This window comes from Drosophila suzukii, chromosome Y, assembly GCF_043229965.1.
Source record: "Drosophila suzukii chromosome Y, CBGP_Dsuzu_IsoJpt1.0, whole genome shotgun sequence".
NCBI lineage: Eukaryota > Metazoa > Arthropoda > Insecta > Diptera > Drosophilidae > Drosophila > Drosophila suzukii.
In genome coordinates this window covers 116,292-133,156 of record NC_092085.1, presented here as the reverse complement: position 1 = coordinate 133,156, position 16,865 = coordinate 116,292, and the positions used below count along the sequence as shown (strand labels likewise).

Below are 16,865 nucleotides of genomic sequence, written 5' to 3'. Positions count from 1 at the left end.
ACATATTACAAAATATTGTGTTTTAAAGAAGATAAGATATTTCTTTTTTTTAAACATCAATAATTAAAAAACTTGTTATTATTAGTGGCGAAACAAGTATATATTGAAAACAAACGTATACGAATGCTATATAAAAATGGCCGTATTCGATAGAAAACAATCTATAAAATTTATATTGCTAATTTCTATTCAAAAATATGAATGAAATATGAATAAAAACATTATTCTGGTTGATCCTGCCAGTAGTTATATGCTTGTCTCAAAGATTAAGCCATGCATGTCTAAGTACACACGAATTAAAAGTGAAACCGCAAAAGGCTCATTATATCAGTTATGGTTCCTTAGATCGTTAACAGTTACTTGGATAACTGTGGTAATTCTAGAGCTAATACATGCAATTAAAACATGAACCTTATGGGACATGTGCTTTTATTAGGCTAAAACCAAGCGATCGCAAGATCGTTATATTGGTTGAACTCTAGATAACATGCAGATCGTATGGTCTTGTACCGACGACAGATCTTTCAAATGTCTGCCCTATCAACTTTTGATGGTAGTATCTAGGACTACCATGGTTGCAACGGGTAACGGGGAATCAGGGTTCGATTCCGGAGAGGGAGCCTGAGAAACGGCTACCACATCTAAGGAAGGCAGCAGGCGCGTAAATTACCCACTCCCAGCTCGGGGAGGTAGTGACGAAAAATAACAATACAGGACTCATATCCGAGGCCCTGTAATTGGAATGAGTACACTTTAAATCCTTTAACAAGGACCAATTGGAGGGCAAGTCTGGTGCCAGCAGCCGCGGTAATTCCAGCTCCAATAGCGTATATTAAAGTTGTTGCGGTTAAAACGTTCGTAGTTGAACTTGTGCTTCATACGGGTAGTACAACTTACAATTGTGGTTAGTACTATACCTTTATGTATGTAAGCGTATTACCGGTGGAGTTCTTACATGTGCTTAGATACTTGTATTTTTTCATATGTTCCTCCTATTTAAAAACCTGCATTAGTGCTCTTAAACGAGTGTTATTGTGGGCCGGTACAATTACTTTGAACAAATTAGAGTGCTTAAAGCAGGCTTCAAATGCCTGAATATTCTGTGCATGGGATAATGAAATAAGACCTCTGTTCTGCTTTCATTGGTTTTCAGATCAAGAGGTAATGATTAATAGAAGCAGTTTGGGGGCATTAGTATTACGACGCGAGAGGTGAAATTCTTGGACCGTCGTAAGACTAACTTAAGCGAAAGCATTTGCCAAAGATGTTTTCATTAATCAAGAACGAAAGTTAGAGGTTCGAAGGCGATCAGATACCGCCCTAGTTCTAACCATAAACGATGCCAGCTAGCAATTGGGTGTAGCTACTTTTATGGCTCTCTCAGTCGCTTCCCGGGAAACCAAAGCTTTTGGGCTCCGGGGGAAGTATGGTTGCAAAGCTGAAACTTAAAGGAATTGACGGAAGGGCACCACCAGGAGTGGAGCCTGCGGCTTAATTTGACTCAACACGGGAAAACTTACCAGGTCCGAACATAAGTGTGTAAGACAGATTGATAGCTCTTTCTCGAATCTATGGGTGGTGGTGCATGGCCGTTCTTAGTTCGTGGAGTGATTTGTCTGGTTAATTCCGATAACGAACGAGACTCAAATATATTAAATAGATATCTTCAGGATTATGGTGTTGAAGCTTATATAGCCTTCATTCATGGTGGCAGTAAAATGTTTATTGTGTTTGAATGTGTTTATATAAGTGGAGCCGTACCTGTTGGTTTGTCCCATTATAAGGACACTAGCTTCTTAAATGGACAAATTGCGTCTAGCAATAATGAGATTGAGCAATAACAGGTCTGTGATGCCCTTAGATGTCCTGGGCTGCACGCGCGCTACAATGAAAGTATCAACGTGTATTTCCTAGACCGAGAGGTCCGGGTAAACCGCTGAACCACTTTCATGCTTGGGATTGTGAACTGAAACTGTTCACATGAACTTGGAATTCCCAGTAAGTGTGAGTCATTAACTCGCATTGATTACGTCCCTGCCCTTTGTACACACCGCCCGTCGCTACTACCGATTGAATTATTTAGTGAGGTCTCCGGACGTGATCACTGTGACGCCTTGTGTGTTACGGTTGTTTCGCAAAAGTTGACCGAACTTGATTATTTAGAGGAAGTAAAAGTCGTAACAAGGTTTCCGTAGGTGAACCTGCGGAAGGATCATTATTGTTTAATATCCTTACCGTTAATAAAAAAATTTGTTTTTATTATAATAACATTATTATAGTAATACAAATAAAATATTAAATTGCCAAAAATATGATCTATATATATATAGATCAAATACAATTTCGAAAAAGCAAGTCGAAATATAATAATTGTAATAAGAAATATATAATATATAAATATATTATTGCAATAAATAAGAGAAATAAATAAGCAAGAAAGCAAAAGCAAAACAAATAACAAATTCGAACAAGCAAATCGAAATTATTTGATATTATTATTATATTGTATATTAAATGCAATTAATAAAACACTGTGTGTATATGGACCATAATATACACGCGTTGCGATATGTATTGTTCATCTCAGTTATGCGCATACATTGGATAATGCAACAACCTAAAATGTACAATGTTGTACCTGATTAATACAGGTTAATGTTTTATATAAATTTCAATATATATCGCTAAAAAGTATTTAATACCGTAAATGCCATTAAAAAAATACTTGATATATTATTGGTTATATGAAACTAAGACATTTCGCAGCATTCGTTTTAGGTATAAAAATAAATTTATTGAAGGAATTGATATATGCCAGTAAAATGGTGTATTTTTAATTTCTTTCAATAAAAACATATATGACAAAATTAACAAACCAATATATAAAACTCTAAGCGGTGGATCACTCGGCTCATGGGTCGATGAAGAACGCAGCAAACTGTGCGTCATCGTGTGAACTGCAGGACACATGAACATCGACATTTTGAACGCATATCGCAGTCCATGCTGTTATGTACTTTAATTAATTTTATAGTGCTGCTTGGACTACATATGGTTGAGGGTTGTAAGACTATGCTAATTAAGTTGTTTATACAAATTTTATAATGAAATTTTATAAGCATATGGTATATTATTGGATAATAATAATTTAATTATTTTATTCATAATATTAACAAATATATGAAAAACATTATCTCACATTAGTAAATTAATTTGAATGTGAAAAACGAAGAGAAATATTTTCTTTTTCAATCAAATAATACTGAGAAATGTCTAGCATAAAAAATTTATCTAGAATTGTCTCTTATTAACGATTAGAAAATAGAAAGCCGTTGACTATATTATTATTCTTCGTTGATTCGTTAGACCAAACAAATGCCATACAAATATATATATATATAAATATAACGAATTTAATAAAATGTTTTATCATTATATATAAAGAATTAATTGCAAATAAAAGTTATACACAACCTCAACTCATATGGGACTACCCCCTGAATTTAAGCATATTAATTAGGGGAGGAAAAGAAACTAACCAGGATTTTCTTAGTAGCGGCGAGCGAAAAGAAATCAGTTCAGCACTAAGTCACTTTGTCTATATGGCAAATGTGAGATGCAGTGTATGGAGCGTCAATATTCTAGTATGAGAAATTAACGATTTAAGTCCTTCTTAAATGAGGCCATTTACCCATAGAGGGTGCCAGGCCCGTATAACGTTAATGATTACTAGATGATGTTTCCAAAGAGTCGTGTTGCTTGATAGTGCAGCACTAAGTGGGTGGTAAACTCCATCTAAAACTAAATATAACCATGAGACCGATAGTAAACAAGTACCGTGAGGGAAAGTTGAAAAGAACTCTGAATAGAGAGTTAAACAGTACGTGAAACTGCTTAGAGGTTAAGCCCGATGAACCTGAATATCCGTTATGGAAAATTCATCATTAAAATTGTAATATTTAAACAATATTATGATAATAGTGTGCATTTTTTCCATATAAGGACATTGTAATCTATTAGCATACAAAATTTATCATAAAATATAACTTATAGTTTATTCAAATTAATTTGCTTGCATTTTAACACAGAATAAATGTTATTAATTTGATAAAGTGCTGATAGATTTATATGAATACAGTGCGTTAATTTTTCGGAATTATATAATGGCATAATTATCATTGATTTTTGTGTTTATTATATGCACTTGTATGATTAACAATGCGAAAGATTCAGGATACCTTCGGGACCCGTCTTGAAACACGGACCAAGGAGTCTAACATATGTGCAAGTTATTGGGATATAAACCTAATAGCGTAATTAACTTGACTAATAATGGGATTAGTTTTTTAACTATTTATAGCTAATTAACACAATCCCGGGGCGTTCTATATAGTTATGTATAATGATATTTATATTATTTATGCCTCTAACTGGAACGTACCTTGAGCATATATGCTGTGACCCGAAAGATGGTGAACTATACTTGATCAGGTTGAAGTCAGGGGAAACCCTGATGGAAGACCGAAACAGTTCTGACGTGCAAATCGATTGTCAGAATTGAGTATAGGGGCGAAAGACCAATCGAACCATCTAGTAGCTGGTTCCTTCCGAAGTTTCCCTCAGGATAGCTGGTGCATTTTAATGTTATATAAAATAATCTTATCTGGTAAAGCGAATGATTAGAGGCCTTAGGGTCGAAACGATCTTAACCTATTCTCAAACTTTAAATGGGTAAGAACCTTAACTTTCTTGATATGAAGTTCAAGGTTATGATATAATGTGCCCAGTGGGCCACTTTTGGTAAGCAGAACTGGCGCTGTGGGATGAACCAAACGTAATGTTACGGTGCCCAAATTAACAACTCATGCAGATACCATGAAAGGCGTTGGTTGCTTAAAACAGCAGGACGGTGATCATGGAAGTCGAAATCCGCTAAGGAGTGTGTAACAACTCACCTGCCGAAGCAACTAGCCCTTAAAATGGATGGCGCTTAAGTTGTATACCTATACATTACCGCTAAAGTAGATGATTTATATTACTTGTGATATAAATTTTGAAACTTTAGTGAGTAGGAAGGTACAATGGTATGCGTAGAAGTGTTTGGCGCAAGCCTGCATGGAGCTGCCATTGGTACAGATCTTGGTGGTAGTAGCAAATAATCGAATGAGACCTTGGAGGACTGAAGTGGAGAAGGGTTTCGTGTGAACAGTGGTTGATCACGAGTTAGTCGGTCCTAAGTTCAAGGCGAAAGCCGAAAATTTTCAAGTAAAACACAAATGCCATACAAATATATTATATTATATAAATCAAGCTAATTAATATACTTGAATAATTTTGAACGAAAGGGAATACGGTTCCAATTCCGTAACCTGTTGAGTATCCGTTTGTTATTAAATATGGGCCTCGTGCTCATCCTGGCAACAGGAACGACCATAAAGAAGCCGTCGAGAGATATCGGAAGAGTTTTCTTTTCTGTTTTATAGCCGTACTACCATGGAAGTCTTTCGCAGAGAGATATGGTAGATGGGCTAGAAGAGCATGACATATACTGTTGTGTCGATATTTTCTCCTCGGACCTTGAAAATTTATGGTGGGGACACGCAAACTTCTCAACAGGCCGTACCAATATCCGCAGCTGGTCTCCAAGGTGAAGAGTCTCTAGTCGATAGAATAATGTAGGTAAGGGAAGTCGGCAAATTAGATCCGTAACTTCGGGATAAGGATTGGCTCTGAAGATTGAGATAGTCGGGCTTGATTGGGAAACAATAACATGGTTTATGTGCTCGTTCTGGGTAAATAGAGTGTCTGGCATTTATGTTGGTCACTTGTTCCCCGGATAGTTTAGTTACGTAGCCAATTGTGGAACTTTCTTGCTAAAATTTTTAAGAATACTAATTGGGTTAAACCAATTAGTTCTTATTAATTATAACGATTATCAATTAACAATCAATTCAGAACTGGCACGGACTTGGGGAATCCGACTGTCTAATTAAAACAAAGCATTGTGATGGCCCTAGCGGGTGTTGACACAATGTGATTTCTGCCCAGTGCTCTGAATGTCAAAGTGAAGAAATTCAAGTAAGCGCGGGTCAACGGCGGGAGTAACTATGACTCTCTTAAGGTAGCCAAATGCCTCGTCATCTAATTAGTGACGCGCATGAATGGATTAACGAGATTCCTACTGTCCCTATCTACTATCTAGCGAAACCACAGCCAAGGGAACGGGCTTGGAATAATTAGCGGGGAAAGAAGACCCTTTTGAGCTTGACTCTAATCTGGCAGTGTAAGGAGACATAAGAGGTGTAGAATAAGTGGGAGATATTAGACTTCGGTTTGGTATCGCCAATGAAATACCACTACTCTTATTGTTTCCTTACTTACTTGATTAAATGGAACGTGTATCATTTCCTAGCCATTATACGGATATATTTATTATATCTTATGGTATTGGGTTTTGATGCAAGCTTCTTGATCAAAGTATCACGAGTTTGTTATATAATCGCAAACAAATTCTTTAATAAAACGGTGCATTTATGTATTTTTGATTTGAAAATTTGGTATAACTCCAATTACTCAGGTATGATCCAATTCAAGGACATTGCCAGGTAGGGAGTTTGACTGGGGCGGTACATCTCTCAAATAATAACGGAGGTGTCCCAAGGCCAGCTCAGTGCGGACAGAAACCACACATAGAGCAAAAGGGCAAATGCTGACTTGATCTCGGTGTTCAGTACACACAGGGACAGCAAAAGCTCGGCCTATCGATCCTTTTGGTTTAAAGAGTTTTTAACAAGAGGTGTCAGAAAAGTTACCATAGGGATAACTGGCTTGTGGCGGCCAAGCGTTCATAGCGACGTCGCTTTTTGATCCTTCGATGTCGGCTCTTCCTATCATTGTGAAGCAAAATTCACCAAGCGTTGGATTGTTCACCCATGCAAGGGAACGTGAGCTGGGTTTAGACCGTCGTGAGACAGGTTAGTTTTACCCTACTAATGACAAAACGTTGTTGCGACAGCATTCCTGCGTAGTACGAGAGGAACCGCAGGTACGGACCAATGGCACAATACTTGTTCGAGCGAACAGTGGTATGACGCTACGTCCGTTGGATTATGCCTGAACGCCTCTAAGGTCGTATCCGTGCTGGACTGCAATGATAAATAAGGGGCAATTTGCATTGTATGGCTTCTAAACCATTTAAAGTTTATAATTTACTTTATAAACGACAATGGATGTGATGCCAATGTAATTTGTAACATAGTAAATTGGGAGGATCTTTGATCACCTGATGCCGCGCTAGTTACATATAAAAGCATTATTTAATACAATGACAAAGCCTAGAATCAATTGTAAACGACTTTTGTAACAGGCAAGGTGTTGTAAGTGGTTGAGCAGCTGCCATACTGCGATCCACTGAAGCTTATCCTTTGCTTGATGATTCGATAATAAAGATGTTGCAAGCGGCATAATAATTTATGCTTGCTTGCAACGGCGCGCCACTTTGTGGTTAGCAAAAGGTCTAGTAATATAAGAGACCTATAAAAAAATCAATATATTATTATAAATAAATATTGAACAAACAAAATGCATCGTCATCTTTATTAGTGACGCGATGATAAAGTGGCAAACATATTCCATGTATAAATATTCCTATGGTATTTTGATAATGCAAGTAAAGAGGACATATATAAAAGTAAGTATATGTTCCTCCAATGGTAGCAGCGGTTGGTTGGTTGGTGTCTGCTCCTCTTATTGTTCAAAACTTATGTTATGGTAGCAAGTCTGTATCGTCATATTATTAGTGACGCGAAAAATTAGTGGCAAACAATATTCGATGTATAAATATTCCTATGGTATTAATATTCAAATGAAGAGACCATTTAAATAAAGAGGACATATATAAAAGTAAGTATATGTTCCTCCAATGGTAGCAGCGGTTGGTTGGTTGGTGTCTGCTCCTCTTATTGTTCAAAACTTATGTTATGGTAGCAAGTCTGTATCGTCATATTATAAGTGACGCGAAAAATTAATGGCAAACATATTCGATGTATATAAATATTCCTATGGTATTCAAATTCAAGTAAAGAGACCATTAAAGTACAGAGAGAGGCCATATAATAAGTAAGTATATGTTCCTCCAATGGTAGCAGTGGTTGGTTGGTTGGTTGGTTGGCGGCTGCTCCTCTTATTGTTCAAAACTTATGTTATGGTAGCAAGTCTGTATCGTCATATTATAAGTGACGCGAAAAATTAGTGGCAAACATATTCGATGTATAAATATTCCTATGGTATTGAAATTCAAATAAAGAGACCATTAAAATAAAGAGGACATATATAAAAGTAAGTAATGGTAGCGGCGGTTGGTTGGTTGGCGGCTGCTCTTATTGTTCAAAACTTATGTTATCAATATGAGTTTGGCAATACAATAAAGAAGACCAATCTAATCCATATAAGACTAAATGGATTATATGGATATGCTTAGGAAACCCATATATTAATAAAAAAAAATTTATGTATAGAAAATTATACATATATGTATTTATATAAATGAATCGTATGGATATGGCTTATAGTAGATATAATACCTTTAAGGCATATTAATGTATAATATAGTAAATATATATACGTTGAAATATAAATGCATTTTTATATATATGGCAGCATATAAGTGTCATATGAAAAATAATAGAGTTTACCCATATATCACTGAAATGAGATATATAAACCTAGTGAGGGGCGGCACTAGTGAATGAATCGTATAGATATGGCTTACAGGTATAATACCTATATGTCATAATATGGTTTAATATTATAAATATACATTTAAATATGAATGAATTGTATAGATATGGCTTTTAAATGCCATATGCATAAGAATAAATAGAATGATTAACACTTATATCACTGAAATAAGATATAAAAACCTAGTGAAGGGTGGCACTAGTACTGTAAACATGATTTTGGCAGAGCTCGGGGTAAAAAACTACTATAGGGAGGTGGTCGTTGGCGGGCCCCTCCTCGTATTGGTCAAAACCTATGTTATACATATGAGGTTGTCAATACTATAAAGAACGCCAAGCATATCCATATAAATGTATGGATATGCATACAAATCCATACAAAAGTGAAAAAAAAATAATGTATTGAAAAATATACATATATTTATATAAGTGAATCGTATGGATATGTCTTATAGGTATAATACCTATAAGGCATAACAATGTATAATCTAGCAAATATACATCGAAATATGCAGGAATTGTATAGATATGGCATATAAATGCCATATACATAAGAATAAATTGTATATCAATGCAATAAGATATATAAACCTAGTGAGGGGCGGCACTAGTAAATGAATCGTATGGATATGGCTTATAGGTATAATACCTATAAGGCATAATAATGTATAATATAATAAATATACATTAAAACATGATTGAATTATATAGATATGGCATATAAATGCCATATACTTAAGAATAAATGGTAAAATTTACCCGTATATCACTTAAACACGATATATAAACCTAGTGAGGGTGACGCTAGTACTGTAAACATGCTTTTGGAAGATAATGGGTCCAAAAACTACTATAGGGAGGTGGTCGTTGGCGGGCCCCTCCTCGTATTGGTCAAAACCTATGTTATGCATATAAGTTTGTCAATACTATTAAGACCGCCAAGCATATCCATATAAATGTATGGATATGCATAAAAATCCATACAAAAGTGAAAAAAAATAATGTATTGAAAAATATACATATATTTATATAAGTGAATCGTATGGATATGGCTTATAGGTATAATACCTATAAGGCATAACAATGTATAATCTAGCAAGTATACATCGAAATATGAAGGAATTGTATAGATATGGCATATAAATGCCATATACATAAGAATAAATTGTATATCAATGCAATAAGATATATAAACCTAGTGAGGGGCGGCACTAGTAAATGAATCGTATGGATATGGCTTATAGGTATAATACCTATAAGGCATAATAATGTATAATATAATAAATATACATTAAAACATGATTGAATTATATAGATATGGCATATAAATGCCATATACTTAAGAATAAATGGTAAAATTTACCCGTATATCACTGAAACACGATATATAAACCTAGTGAGGGTGACACTAGTACTGTAAACATGCTTTTAGAAGATCATGGGTCCAAAAACTACTATAGGGAGGTGGTCGTTGGCGGGCCCCTCCTCGTATTGGTCAAAACCTATGTTATGCATATAAGTTTGTCAATACTATTAAGACCGCCAAGCATATCCATATAAATGTATGGATATGCATAAAAATCCATACAAAAGTGAAAAAAAATAATGTATTGAAAAATATACATATATTTATATAAGTGAATCGTATGGATATGGCTTATAGGTATAATACCTATAAGGCATAACAATGTATAATCTAGCAAGTATACATCGAAATATGAAGGAATTGTATAGATATGGCATATAAATGCCATATAAATAAGAATAAATTGTATATCAATGCAATAAGATATATAAACCTAGTGAGGGGCGGCACTAGTAAATGAATCGTATGGATATGGCTTATAGGTATAATACCTATAAGGCATAATAATGTATAATATAATAAATATACATTAAAATATGATTGAATTATATAGATATGGCATATAAATGCCATATACTTAAGAATAAATGGTAAAATTTACCCGTATATCACTGAAACACGATATATAAACCTAGTGAGGGTGACACTAGTACTGTAAACATGCTTTTAGAAGATCATGGGTCCAAAAACTACTATAGGGAGGTGGTCGTTGGCGGGCCTCTCCTCGTATTGGTCAAAACCTATGTTATGCATATAAGTTTGTCAATACTATTAAGACCGCCAAGCATATCCATATAAATGTATGGATATGCATAAAAATCCATACAAAAGTGAAAAAAATAATGTATTAAAAAATATACATATATTTATATAAGTGAATCGTATGGATATGGCTTATTGGTATAATACCTATAAGGCATAACAATGTATAATCTAGCAAATATACATCGAAATATGCAGGAATTGTATAGATATGGCATATAAATGCCATATAAATAAGAATAAATTGTATATCAATGCAATAAGATATATAAACCTAGTGAGGGGCGGCACTAGTAAATGAATCGTATGGATATGGCTTATAGGTATAATACCTATAAGGCATAATAATGTATAATATAATAAATATACATTAAAATATGATTGAATTATATAGATATGGCATATAAATGCCATATACTTAAGAATAAATGGTAAAATTTACCCGTATATCACTGAAACACGATATATAAACCTAGTGAGGGTGACACTAGTACTGTAAACATGCTTTTAGAAGATCATGGGTCCAAAAACTACTATAGGGAGGTGGTCGTTGGCGGGCCCCTCCTCGTATTGGTCAAAACCTATGTTATGCATATAAGTTTGTCAATACTATTAAGACCGCCAAGCATATCCATATAAATGTATGGATATGCATAAAAATCCATACAAAAGTGAAAAAAAATAATGTATTAAAAAATATACATATATTTATATAAGTGAATCGTATGGATATGGCTTATAGGTATAATACCTATAAGGCATAACAATGTATAATCTAGCAAATATACATCGAAATATGCAGGAATTGTATAGATATGGCATATAAATGCCATATAAATAAGAATAAATTGTATATCAATGCAATAAGATATATAAACCTAGTGAGGGGCGGCACTAGTAAATGAATCGTATGGATATGGCTTATAGGTATAATACCTATAAGGCATAATAATGTATAATATAATAAATATACATTAAAATATGATTGAATTATATAGATATGGCATATAAATGCCATATACTTAAGAATAAATGGTAAAATGTACCCGTATATCACTGAAACACGATATATAAACCTAGTGAGGGTGACACTAGTACTGTAAACATGCTTTTAGAAGATCATGGGTCCAAAAACTACTATAGGGAGGTGGTCGTTGGCGGGCCCCTCCTCGTATTGGTCAAAACCTATGTTATGCATATAAGTTTGTCAATACTATTAAGACCGCCAAGCATATCCATATAAATGTATGGATATGCATAAAAATCCATACAAAAGTGAAAAAAAATAATGTATTAAAAAATATACATATATTTATATAAGTGAATCGTATGGATATGGCTTATAGGTATAATACCTATAAGGCATAACAATGTATAATCTAGCAAGTATACATCGAAATATGAAGGAATTGTATAGATATGGCATATAAATGCCATATAAATAAGAATAAATTGTATATCAATGCAATAAGATATATAAACCTAGTGAGGGGCGGCACTAGTAAATGAATCGTATGGATATGGCTTATAGGTATAATACCTATAAGGCATAATAATGTATAATATAATAAATATACATTAAAATATGATTGAATTATATAGATATGGCATATAATTGCCATATACTTAAGAATACATGGTAAAATTTACCTGTGTATCACTGAAACACGATATATAAACCTAGTGAGGGTGACGCTAGTACTGTAAACATGCTTTTAGAAGATCATGGGTCCAAAAACTACTATAGGGAGGTGGTCGTTGGCGGGCCCCTCCTCGTATTGGTCAAAACTTATGTTATGCGTATGCATATGATTTTGTCAATACTATAAAGAAAACTTGTTTTGTACATACAAAACTAAATGAATTATATGGATATTGAAAAATAAATGGCATTATATCCATATAATGAAAATATACTTGTATTCTCTTATTATAAGAGAGAATACCATATGGGTGGTTGGCAAAGAGAATTGAAAATACCCGAATTGAAGATATTGGGTTCAAAAACTACTATAGGGTGGTGTAGCAAATAAAGTTAAGACCATATATCCATATAATGGATATACACATGTATTCTCTTATTATAAGAAAGAATACCATATGGTTGGTTGGTAAAGATAATTGAAAATACCCGAATTGAAGATTACGGGTTCAAAAACTATTATATGGTGATGTAGCAAATAAAATGAAGATGATATATCCATATAATGGAATTATATGTGTATTCTCTTATTATAAGAGAGAGTTTCAAATGGTTTGGTGGCAAAGACAATTGAAAATACCCGAATTAAAGATAATGGGTCCAAAAACTACTATAGGATGGTCAATGGGCCGGCCATCTCCTATTGACAATAGTCGGTAGATAAGATATTATCCGTCAAATTTGTTTCTGTGTTCATTTATGAATATGGGACTTGGCTCCGCGGTTAATATTTTAAGCCCAAGATAATAAAGTCGAAACAAAGGCCAAGTGTTTCTATTATACATAGAATAACAAATTGTTTCCCAATTTTATCGTTAATTAATCCTATTTAAAACAAAAAGAGGCAGGATTGCTAGATATACATTGTAAATGTATATTTGACCTTTCTGCCTCTATCTTAACTATTTAATATTAGTTTACACAAAAAAAGGCGTAAAAGCGAATTATAAATATATTTTATTATTAAAGTACATATCATATATGCGCTCGGTTTTATATTATATATTACCAAAGAGTCTATATGAATATATACAGATAAATTTTAAATTTATCATCAAAATACAAATGATTTAACTCAATATTATATATTGGTTAAACAAAAATTGTACATGTGTGGATACAATAATGACGTATGTCGAACAAAAATGATATTTTAGAATGAAATATGCATATATAAAGAAAATATTATTACATATTACAAAATATTGTGTTTTAAAGAAGATAAGATATTTCTTTTTTTTAAACATCAATAATTAAAAAACTTGTTATTATTAGTGGCGAAACAAGTATATATTGAAAACAAACGTATACGAATGCTATATAAAAATGGCCGTATTCGATAGAAAACAATCTATAAAATTTATATTGCTAATTTCTATTCAAAAATATGAATGAAATATGAATAAAAACATTATTCTGGTTGATCCTGCCAGTAGTTATATGCTTGTCTCAAAGATTAAGCCATGCATGTCTAAGTACACACGAATTAAAAGTGAAACCGCAAAAGGCTCATTATATCAGTTATGGTTCCTTAGATCGTTAACAGTTACTTGGATAACTGTGGTAATTCTAGAGCTAATACATGCAATTAAAACATGAACCTTATGGGACATGTGCTTTTATTAGGCTAAAACCAAGCGATCGCAAGATCGTTATATTGGTTGAACTCTAGATAACATGCAGATCGTATGGTCTTGTACCGACGACAGATCTTTCAAATGTCTGCCCTATCAACTTTTGATGGTAGTATCTAGGACTACCATGGTTGCAACGGGTAACGGGGAATCAGGGTTCGATTCCGGAGAGGGAGCCTGAGAAACGGCTACCACATCTAAGGAAGGCAGCAGGCGCGTAAATTACCCACTCCCAGCTCGGGGAGGTAGTGACGAAAAATAACAATACAGGACTCATATCCGAGGCCCTGTAATTGGAATGAGTACACTTTAAATCCTTTAACAAGGACCAATTGGAGGGCAAGTCTGGTGCCAGCAGCCGCGGTAATTCCAGCTCCAATAGCGTATATTAAAGTTGTTGCGGTTAAAACGTTCGTAGTTGAACTTGTGCTTCATACGGGTAGTACAACTTACAATTGTGGTTAGTACTATACCTTTATGTATGTAAGCGTATTACCGGTGGAGTTCTTACATGTGCTTAGATACTTGTATTTTTTCATATGTTCCTCCTATTTAAAAACCTGCATTAGTGCTCTTAAACGAGTGTTATTGTGGGCCGGTACAATTACTTTGAACAAATTAGAGTGCTTAAAGCAGGCTTCAAATGCCTGAATATTCTGTGCATGGGATAATGAAATAAGACCTCTGTTCTGCTTTCATTGGTTTTCAGATCAAGAGGTAATGATTAATAGAAGCAGTTTGGGGGCATTAGTATTACGACGCGAGAGGTGAAATTCTTGGACCGTCGTAAGACTAACTTAAGCGAAAGCATTTGCCAAAGATGTTTTCATTAATCAAGAACGAAAGTTAGAGGTTCGAAGGCGATCAGATACCGCCCTAGTTCTAACCATAAACGATGCCAGCTAGCAATTGGGTGTAGCTACTTTTATGGCTCTCTCAGTCGCTTCCCGGGAAACCAAAGCTTTTGGGCTCCGGGGGAAGTATGGTTGCAAAGCTGAAACTTAAAGGAATTGACGGAAGGGCACCACCAGGAGTGGAGCCTGCGGCTTAATTTGACTCAACACGGGAAAACTTACCAGGTCCGAACATAAGTGTGTAAGACAGATTGATAGCTCTTTCTCGAATCTATGGGTGGTGGTGCATGGCCGTTCTTAGTTCGTGGAGTGATTTGTCTGGTTAATTCCGATAACGAACGAGACTCAAATATATTAAATAGATATCTTCAGGATTATGGTGTTGAAGCTTATATAGCCTTCATTCATGGTGGCAGTAAAATGTTTATTGTGTTTGAATGTGTTTATATAAGTGGAGCCGTACCTGTTGGTTTGTCCCATTATAAGGACACTAGCTTCTTAAATGGACAAATTGCGTCTAGCAATAATGAGATTGAGCAATAACAGGTCTGTGATGCCCTTAGATGTCCTGGGCTGCACGCGCGCTACAATGAAAGTATCAACGTGTATTTCCTAGACCGAGAGGTCCGGGTAAACCGCTGAACCACTTTCATGCTTGGGATTGTGAACTGAAACTGTTCACATGAACTTGGAATTCCCAGTAAGTGTGAGTCATTAACTCGCATTGATTACGTCCCTGCCCTTTGTACACACCGCCCGTCGCTACTACCGATTGAATTATTTAGTGAGGTCTCCGGACGTGATCACTGTGACGCCTTGTGTGTTACGGTTGTTTCGCAAAAGTTGACCGAACTTGATTATTTAGAGGAAGTAAAAGTCGTAACAAGGTTTCCGTAGGTGAACCTGCGGAAGGATCATTATTGTTTAATATCCTTACCGTTAATAAAAAAATTTGTTTTTATTATAATAACATTATTATAGTAATACAAATAAAATATTAAATTGCCAAAAATATGATCTATATATATATAGATCAAATACAATTTCGAAAAAGCAAGTCGAAATATAATAATTGTAATAAGAAATATATAATATATAAATATATTATTGCAATAAATAAGAGAAATAAATAAGCAAGAAAGCAAAAGCAAAACAAATAACAAATTCGAACAAGCAAATCGAAATTATTTGATATTATTATTATATTGTATATTAAATGCAATTAATAAAACACTGTGTGTATATGGACCATAATATACACGCGTTGCGATATGTATTGTTCATCTCAGTTATGCGCATACATTGGATAATGCAACAACCTAAAATGTACAATGTTGTACCTGATTAATACAGGTTAATGTTTTATATAAATTTCAATATATATCGCTAAAAAGTATTTAATACCGTAAATGCCATTAAAAAAATACTTGATATATTATTGGTTATATGAAACTAAGACATTTCGCAGCATTCGTTTTAGGTATAAAAATAAATTTATTGAAGGAATTGATATATGCCAGTAAAATGGTGTATTTTTAATTTCTTTCAATAAAAACATATATGACAAAATTAACAAACCAATATATAAAACTCTAAGCGGTGGATCACTCGGCTCATGGGTCGATGAAGAACGCAGCAAACTGTGCGTCATCGTGTGAACTGCAGGACACATGAACATCGACATTTTGAACGCATATCGCAGTCCATGCTGTTATGTACTTTAATTAATTTTATAGTGCTGCTTGGACTACATATGGTTGAGGGTTGTAAGACTATGCTAATTAAGTTGTTTATACAAATTTTATAATG

At 34.2% G+C, this 16,865-nt stretch overlaps 5 non-coding genes across 5 annotated transcripts; all 5 read left to right on the top strand.

Moving 5' to 3' along the window:
* Positions 1-223: 223 nt before the first annotated feature.
* On the top strand, positions 224-2,218 carry LOC139353774 (small subunit ribosomal RNA). The gene has a single exon (XR_011604913.1). It is a non-coding gene; the product is annotated as a small subunit ribosomal RNA (ribosomal RNA).
* A 668-nt stretch (positions 2,219-2,886) lies between these two features.
* Positions 2,887-3,065, top strand: LOC139353777 (5.8S ribosomal RNA). Its single transcript, XR_011604916.1, has one exon. It is a non-coding gene; the product is annotated as a 5.8S ribosomal RNA (ribosomal RNA).
* A 405-nt stretch (positions 3,066-3,470) lies between these two features.
* Positions 3,471-7,440, top strand: LOC139353796 (large subunit ribosomal RNA). The gene has a single exon (XR_011604936.1). It is a non-coding gene; the product is annotated as a large subunit ribosomal RNA (ribosomal RNA).
* Positions 7,441-13,981: 6,541 nt separating this feature from the next.
* LOC118879136 (small subunit ribosomal RNA) lies at positions 13,982-15,976 on the top strand. Its single transcript, XR_005015584.3, has one exon. It is a non-coding gene; the product is annotated as a small subunit ribosomal RNA (ribosomal RNA).
* Positions 15,977-16,644: 668 nt separating this feature from the next.
* On the top strand, positions 16,645-16,823 carry LOC118878670 (5.8S ribosomal RNA). Its single transcript, XR_005015690.1, has one exon. It is a non-coding gene; the product is annotated as a 5.8S ribosomal RNA (ribosomal RNA).
* Positions 16,824-16,865: the final 42 nt, after the last annotated feature.